The sequence below is a fragment of the Pararge aegeria genome, chromosome 5, assembly GCF_905163445.1.
Source record: "Pararge aegeria chromosome 5, ilParAegt1.1, whole genome shotgun sequence".
Lineage (NCBI taxonomy): Eukaryota > Metazoa > Arthropoda > Insecta > Lepidoptera > Nymphalidae > Pararge > Pararge aegeria.
In genome coordinates, this window is record NC_053184.1 from 5,309,960 (window position 1) to 5,319,175 (window position 9,216).

At 34.1% G+C, this 9,216-nt stretch overlaps 1 protein-coding gene across 1 annotated transcript in view; it reads right to left on the bottom strand.

Moving 5' to 3' along the window:
• Positions 1–5,269, bottom strand: part of LOC120623733 (CD151 antigen-like) — a 138,050-nt gene extending 132,781 nt beyond the window's left edge. Inside the window, exon 1 of the mRNA XM_039889925.1 lies at positions 5,199–5,269. The gene's annotated coding sequence lies outside the window, so the exon portion shown is untranslated. The remainder of the gene's footprint in view (positions 1–5,198) is intronic.
• Between the last annotated feature and the right edge of the window lie 3,947 nt (positions 5,270–9,216).

The window sequence follows — 9,216 nt, forward strand, 5'->3', positions numbered from 1 at the left end:
TATTCCATCTTCATATTCCACACCAAAGCCATCTTGCAAAATGTTCCCTCTGCACGTTTAGCTCCGACAAGAGAGCATCTTCAGGAGACGTTGACATAAAAATGAAAAATTGCACGATATTAAAAATCCCCTCATATCCAATATTTGAAATTTTATGACTCATGGTGCTATCAGTAGGTATGACTTTAAAGCTTATATTTCGAAAATGACTTGCACAAGTGATAGGGAAAATATGAATACTAAATAATCCCCGTGTTGAATGAATTGCCTCAGCCTATAACACGTGTAAATGAAAACTGATATATTACTTCACAGGCTTTAGATGTACATTATGTACTATCTCTATGACTTATCTGTACAACCGAAAACCTAATAGTTTTTGAGCAAACCAATGCCATAGTTTTTATTGACAGAAATCAGATATAGCCCTAACATCAATAGTTCCAAACTTATTATTGTATAGTTCCGATGTCCCTCCTTGGTTTTCGTGATCAGTTTGACGTAACAAAACGGTACTTTGAAACGAAAATGCTCAAGTTACATTAAAAAATACTTAAAACACTATAGGTGTTTCTATAACATTTGAAGAGTTCGATTTTTACACGATCATTTTAATGGATCTTGACCAAATTAAAATGACATACCAAATAAAAACATGCAGTCGAATTACAACCTCCTCCTTTTTTAAGTCGGTTGAAAAACTATATGCACTAGGTGTTGTTGTTAGATTATTGGCTGAGAAGTAGATTTTGTGGGATTTCCAACCATTAAAACCCTCTTGTTGGTCGCTCTCATCAAGAAAAATCTGTGAATCATATCATTAAGAATATCAAAAATTTATCATGAGTCATACTTTCAATATTGTATATTCCTCTGATACAAGATGCTATGAATGCTTGTAACAGGAAATGTCGGATGAGTAAAGATACGCGGAAACAACACGTCTAATATCCAATATTGCGAGATGAAACCGCAAATTTATTTACGCTTCTACCGTTATTTATTTGCACACACCACCTTAATATTGCAAACTTTTACACTTGAAATATAAGGGAATACAAAATGTTATACCAGCTACTCATACTAAAAAATGTTTTTCGGGTTTTCTTTGAAACATCTATCTTACCGCAGTGCTTGGAAAATTCGTCTAGGGTTGTATCTCAGATGAAGGGGCTACGTTATGGGCTAGTATGTTAGTATGTCTTACTTGAATAGAAGCAGGCGTTACTTTGCGGAATTCCATGATATTTTATGAAAATTAAGCTTAATTCGCTGTACTCCGCGGAAAGCAGGAGAATCTGTGCCTATGGTGTAATTTATAATTTTTCCAATCCTTATACTCCACACCAAACAAATCTTCGGCAATGTACCCTCTACGCATGGTTCGCTCTGTTTTCGGAGTTAAACAGAGTAAAAACCAATGACAAGAAGTCTATTTCATATTATTTTCGTTGTAAAAACTTCGGATATAAACAGGGTTGTTACTGAACAACCCTGTTTATACCGAAGCAACGGGCTTCTTCTTAATTTAGAATATAGTTGTTACTTATAGATAAGTAAAACTAATAGATGGCGCTGTACTAATTATAATTAATTTTATATAGCGTTATGTAAGTTTGTTCCCAGAACTATATCTACTTGGCGTTGGGTTGGTGGTATGATGATATAATATGATCATGAAGATGTGGACGAATATTATTTTACCACAACTAAACGAAATCCTTGAGCAATGTTAAAACTTACGACACGGGTGTAATTTAAACAGCGTTACCCTACTAAATTACGATGAAGACTTTTACCTTATCTTCGTTCTAAGATCCTGTCGAGACGCTCAATCCTTGCTCAAGCCAATAATTACATATGGAACTGCTGGGTTCTAAAGCAAGGAAGACGATTTCGTCTTCCTTGCCTGCTCATTTGCCAACTAAGGGTGTTGAGACGAGTGTTTGGTGCTGTACAGGATAATGGTTTTTGGTGCATTCGGTACACCTCACCACAAACTGAACACACTTTTTAAGGAACCGAATGTCATCAAAATCATTATACCGGCGGGACACGTAAGGTTCGGTGGAGTTATGGAATTGAGAGGTATATGAGTGTTTTGGGAGTTCGGCGTTAGTATGAAGCTGTGCCTGACCTCAACCCAAATGAAGTAATTAGCTTGACCATCCCAAGGTCCATCCGGGGCGTTAAAACTGTTGTCAATGATGACCCTACTAAACTTAGTAAAATATTCCAATATTCCTACTAAAATATTCCACTTAGCTTCGGAAAAATTGCTTCATAATAAAGTTTGACACAGTAAAATCCTTAACATTAATTCACCAATGACTAAATAATTTGAGAAACATGCGATTGAAAAGTTGGATGTTACCAACTTTTCTTTGGAAGTCGGAGTTATAAGAAAACTTGTATCTCAAACGGGAGTATCCATTATAAAGTCGAAAGAACACGCAAAGTGAGCTGACGTCTCTCTGTTGTTCTAAGGACTCAAGGTGCATGTCACTTAAGCACGTACACTTCGGGGATTCCGATTTCGCAATCCCGGTTTGGCACGGAACCCTCGTGATGCGAGGCATACTCGCACTTGACCGTCTTTCTATTCTTTCTGTATTCATCATTGTAATGCTATGCCTATAAATGTCTCATACCTCCCTTCCTCTTTTTTTCTCCATCTAGTGAGAAATTATGATACAGACTACTGAGATGGCAGCCGGTAACTATGGAATTTTTAATAAACCCAAACACCTAATTAGTTTTTACGCGGCATCGTACCTAAACGATAAATCCATTGGCGGCACGGATTTATTGAAGAAGGGTGGTAGCCGAGGTCGAAGCCTCCACTAAGACTAGACTGATAAAATTCAAGAATAATAAATTCCCAAATTACCCCAGCCCCGGAACGCTTACCACTGCCAGGGAGATCGTTAACACATTTCTGCATCCTCCAGTAAAGGAAGGTTTAGAATATAGACATTCCAAACCTTTACATGATATAGCTTTACAGGTTGTTTTCACACCACTTGTTGTGCGTGGAAACCGATAGTATAAAAAGTATCGTTTCGGAGCGGAAATACGTAACAAACAATCAGACAGTTCGCATTTATAATATTAGTATAGATGTGAGTATAGTTTCCATAGCCGACAGCTTAAATGTGCGGAAAGCCGATGGACATTGGGGTCCCAAGGTGCTAGAATGGCAACCTCCATAAACGAGTCGCAGGATGCCGCTAGATCAAAGCAGCACAAGTTTGATGGTGATGATGAATGTGCTCTCTAAGACACGGAGGTGGAATCACAAAATTTCTTACCTCAGCCACTGAAAATGTCTTGATAAAAAACCAAATATCTATCAAGCAATTCTTGGTCCGATACGAGTACCAAAGTAGTCAATTAAATTAACAAGTGCGCCTGTTTTCATAATGTCAGTGTGTCAGTGATCATGACGTGAAATAGTATCAGTTTACATTTCAGTAACGTTACTGCGCAATAAAATCCAAAGCAAATTATAGTTCAATAGAAACTATTTCATATTTTGCTACTGTTACTTTATTACAATTTTTTATTACCGTATTTTAATTTATTTCGCTGGCCCAATGCGGATTGGTGAACTCCACACACCTATGAGAACATTCTGAAGACCTGATGCATGCAGGTTTCTTCACGATGTTTTCCTTCACCGTTGAAGCAAGCAATATTAATTACTTAAAACGCACATAATTTAGAAAGATTTGGAAAATCCAAAAGTGCACGCCTCATAATCTCATTTTTTTTACAATAAAATTGAATTTTTTTTAACTGAAACTTTCAAATTTTTTTTTTCATATTAATTACTATTCATTTTTTGTAAACAAGACACGGGAATGTCATAATGATTGCACATTGAAAGTTACAATTAATATTAGCTAGAATAATTACATGGAAATTTAACGACAGTGAATTGAACGCTCATATTAACTAAGAAATTATGTCGTGTTTTACTTTAGATAATTAAAAAAAAATTATTCCGATACGATCATTTTTTCGACCAATTTTGATGCCACATACACCCGTCCATACACGGACGACCAGAAAAGATTATGTTTAATGTTATTATTTACTATGTTAAACAAAAAAATTGTTATTGAAATGTATTTTATGTGCCTGACAAATTATTTGACTTGATATTAGTGTACTCAAATTAATCTGTAAGTGCAATATAAATAACAAAAAATCAATTTCAGTTTCGAGAAAACTGCTTTTTTTGAAATGTCGAGAGTAGAGCACAACCTCAACGCTTCGCTTATGAGGCGTGCTGGGATTCGAACTCGACCCCCCGAAAGTGCAATCGAGCTCCTACCCACTGGGCTATCACCGCTTCACATTTAATGGATATTGGATATATAGACTATTATTTTTTTTTATTTGTATTTTTATTCCATTACTATTACATGAGGCAACCAAAAACATGTATTTTCAATTTGATAACAAATAAATTAATTAACAATTCAAAGGGGCAATAGCGCCAGCATTTTGGGTACCATGCCCATAAGTGAACAGTTAGCCGGCTTATATTTATTGTAAATATTAATTTTAGTTTGAAATTATTATTTCCCTAGAAAAATATATTTTTCGGTGGTTTATTAATAAAGAAACTATGTGGTAGATTCAACTAAAAAAAAAATTAATACGCGAAGCAAAAACTTTGTACCCTTACAATAAATGCGCGAAGAGAACACATACTTAGGAAGGAGTATATTATAGTCATATTTAAAAAAACAATATGCTTACAATATTCATTAAATTAATGAAAGCAAATTTTACACACACTACATATATATGTGACACATACACGCATATTTAGTCTTTTTTAATCATTTCACACACAAACACCAGGGTAGTGTGTTTGTGTGTGTTTTGGCACATACACGCAAATACATCAATGTACTCTTTTTGATAATTTTAAGATTATAATTTGTTTGAAGAAAAACAGGCAAATTAACAGTGTAGCCTTGGCAAAATCTGTTATTAAAGAAGTCTTTGACATTAGAATCTTAATAATGTTCAAACTAATAATTTGAATTAATTATGGTCGAAAATAAACCAGTAGACGACTACTAGTAGGCTTAAAAATACATTTATGTTAGAATTGAATTTGAGATATAAATAACTACTACCTAACATATGCATATTTTTTGATATTTATTATTGTTTCTTACCAGACTGTAAACAAAACACACTTTTTAACTTTTAACTAGTCCACTTCTAGTATCAACAAATTGTATTTTTATACACGCTCTTCATCACTATACTACATACAACTTTACACCACACCGAATCATTTCATAGAACGCGGAAACATCGTAATTTCACAGCATTCTTCGCAACATACGTTATATCCCCACTAGCGTTAACACCGTACTGAGTAATATTTAACGTTACTCCCTCTACTACGTTACGTTGTCGCGAACTTTTGTTGAGCAGCGAGAAAGAATGCGAAAGACGTAGCCATATCCGTTACTGATTTTCAACGGTGTGAAAATGAAGCGGTAAAACAAGAACAGCAGTGAATGCCAAATTGAATTTCCGTCGTAAATAGAAGTTTATTTCAGTGCTCGCAGTAGGCTATCTGAACAGTGATAATGTATAGCATGTGAACTTTTCTTGCTTTCCGGTCATTTGTTTCAGTGTTACAGGCCACGAGATTACTCGTGATGAGCTTCTTGTTCATAAAATTTTATGTTTAGACGTTTAACCTTTTACTTATTGTTTTTTTTTCTTTTGTTACTCTGTCGGAGGGCCTTTTTGTACAGAAAATAAATAGTTCGTTTTATTTACTTAGAGCGATTTATTTGGTGGGTCTAAATAATAGTTAAAGCCCACGAACCCGCATTGAAGAATCAAGATGAGTTTACCAAAACCTACTCTTGTACTATGATGATATACGAGTACTTAGAGGATTATTTTGTTGTACGCTATGATGATTATATTGCTTTAAACGTAATGGTATATTTTTAAACTAGCTCTGCTTACGGCTTTGCCCACGTGTACCCTACTACTGTAGAAGTGAAAGAAAAAAACAAACTCCATTTTTATAATATTTATAATTTTAGTAATAAAGATTAAAATCACTTATCATTTATGATTTTAGTAAACAAGTTTTTATTTTTCAAGTCTCCAACAACGGGGAATAGGGCTCCTATCTTAGGAAAAAAGGTTTTAGGACATAGGCTTACCGAGCTACTTCAACTTCGGTTGTTGGACTCAAACTTAGTTTTACTTTTAACTGTTTTTCTTATGGTAATCCCCATTCCTAAGAATTAGTAACCAACCCGGGAATCGAACCGAGGACCTCATGAACCGTGGTTGAACATGTTAAATAAGTAAAGTTGTAAGTAATTATTAATAACTAGAGTTATAAATAGGTAAACATAAACACAATTCCGAGATATACTTAGTCGTGAGAAAAACCTTAGAACCAAAATAGATTGGACCAGATATTTCATATCTTAACGAAAATAATATCAAAAAATCTTTGTCTAAATACAGGCGACCTAGTACAAAGTTATACAATATTGGTAAAAATAAGCAAAATCCTTATGTTCATTTGGTCAATGTACAAAAGTTTTGAGCTCCAAGCTCCGCCCAATTTTTTCAATTTATTTATCAGTTACAATTTCATTACAATGTCATATATATTACATAATTATTACATTTTCAAAAAAGTATTTCAATGTAATGCTTACATTTGAAATGGAACCATTTGAGAACGCTGTATTAGCTATAAAGATACTTTCTTTATGACATTACTAGCTGTTTTTTTTTTTTGCTGTTGCCCGCGTACCTACTTTGTCCGCGTTTATTAAGGTTTTTTACAAATCCCGTAAGGACCTTTTGATTTCCTGGGATAAACAGTTTGTTACTCTCTGTCCTTTCAACTAAATCTTTTCCAACAATCAAGTTGATTGGTGTGCTTGGTTAGGGCGTAAAGGAAGGACAAACAAACAAAAACACTTTCACATTTCGGTATAAAATTAGTAAGGGTGTAAGGATTTAAGTATATAATGCAACTCATACAGATTTATATTTTTCTGATGCCTCAACTTATTGGCTGTAAAAATCGTTGTCTACTGTAAACAGAATGTCAACGTAAAGTGTACGTCCTTCTACCACATCGCGCGTTGAATGATGTACCTAGTCGTACGTACAATGTAAACATTAATTTGAAATCCTGTTTTCATTTGTCCATTCAATGTATCAATTGGATTTGTGAACATTTGTAAACATGAAACAGTAGTTTTCGGACAGTTAAAAATATTGACGAATTTCAATGTTCAATAAAATTAAGATACCGATATTACACTATGAGATATCGTCATATCGTTTTCCTCGACGGCATACGGGTTGATTTTTCTGGGGTGACAGTAGATGTTTTATATCTAAAAAAAAAGTTTGTGCGTATAGCCTTTACGCCCGATTGAAGTAAAACTTTTATTATTATTTATATATAAAAGACTAAAATATTGCTGGGACTCCGCTATTTCATTTATATTCATTTATAAATATTTTCATTTATTAAATAGAATAATTGATTATAGTAGAATATTGAAGGTTAGATCAGCACAGGTCAATATAACCTTGTCATTAAATATTATAGAATGTCGCAAATTTATTAATTATTTGTTTATTACAAAAGTAATAAATAAACCAGTATCTTTAGAGAGTTTCAAAAAAAATATCTGAGTTATTCCCTCGTCGCGCCTAAAGAAGTTTAACTTCTACTACCGTTTTAATTTCTTGTTCTAACTAATATTACGTTAGAAATATATGACTGCGAAAACCGTTTCTACTGGACATATTGTTCCTGTTTTCTACAATAAATACATACCTACTTTTTACCTCCTAGCCCGTTGAGTTATGTATGTCCAGTGTAAACATTAATCTGAAACTGTTGTTGTTTGTCCATTGAACCATTGAATGTAGTGGTTTTGTGAAGATTTGTAAACTGTACCATAACTCGCCGTTGTCCGCAACTTCGTCCACGTATATTAAGGTTGTTACAAAATCCAGTGGGACTCGTTCGTTCACTAGAAAATAAATAGTATTCTTAGAGCAGTACTACGATGCGAGTTATGTCTATGCCTTTTGTCAACGTCGGTTTAAATAAAGTTAACTCTTAGATTTCTCAGAAAGGTTAACCCCATAATTTTACTGGATAAAAAGTATCCTACGCATTTTCTAAGTATCCAGCATAGAAACTATCTTAGTGCTGAATTTTGTCACGATAATTTGAGCAAAACTTACTGGACAAATATGAAATCTTGCATTCATAATAAATCACTTTGAATTATTTCACTTTGAAAAAAAGAATCTATATATATAAAAGAAAAAGTGTGTGGGTATGTTCCGTATAGGCTCCGAAACGGCTGGACCGATTGTAATGAAACTTTCAGGGAATCTCCGGACGACCTCGCGAGTAAGCCTGTAAAGTTTGGTGACGATCGGAGCACTCCTATTTTTGAACTAACATTACAGCTTTTATTTACTATGATGATATTCTATTGTTGGGTGTAGATGGGCGTAGATAATTATCTTCACCCGCTCAAAAAGAGAATAGAACGCTAGTAGTGGCTGGGTACGCTAGTAGTTCATAAAAAGAATTAATCAGAAGAGCTAAAACACTACTAGAGTCTTATAATATGTAGTTCTTGTAAACCTTGTATTACGCGCTATAGCCAATATACAGTTATATTACTGTGTAGAGCCTAGTGTTAATTGGTCGTGTTTGTTTTTACTTACTTAACGTCAGGACGTCTACTGTTAGAAAACAGTTCCTTAATGAGCGAACTGCCTCGTCAGTTTAGTTTGGATATTCAGATCGGGCCATACATTTTAAAGGGTTATTCAAAATACGAAAAAAGCATAATTACAAACATTATCCTCAACATTATGGAGAACTCTCAGGCATGCAGGTTACCTTCACTGTTGAACCAAGTGATATTTAAATTACTTAAAACGCTCATAACACACATTATATTATTTGGAGTTAATTAAGTTGACAGATAAAGAGAAGACATTGTATAACTATATACCTTCTTGATCTTAAAAATAAATTATTAAATGCATAAAATATATATAATTTAGAAAAGTTGCGACCGAGGTGTAAAAAGTTTCGAGGTGCGTCCTGGGATTCGAATATGACTCGGCCGCTCATAAACTCACTGCTTATAATCCCAT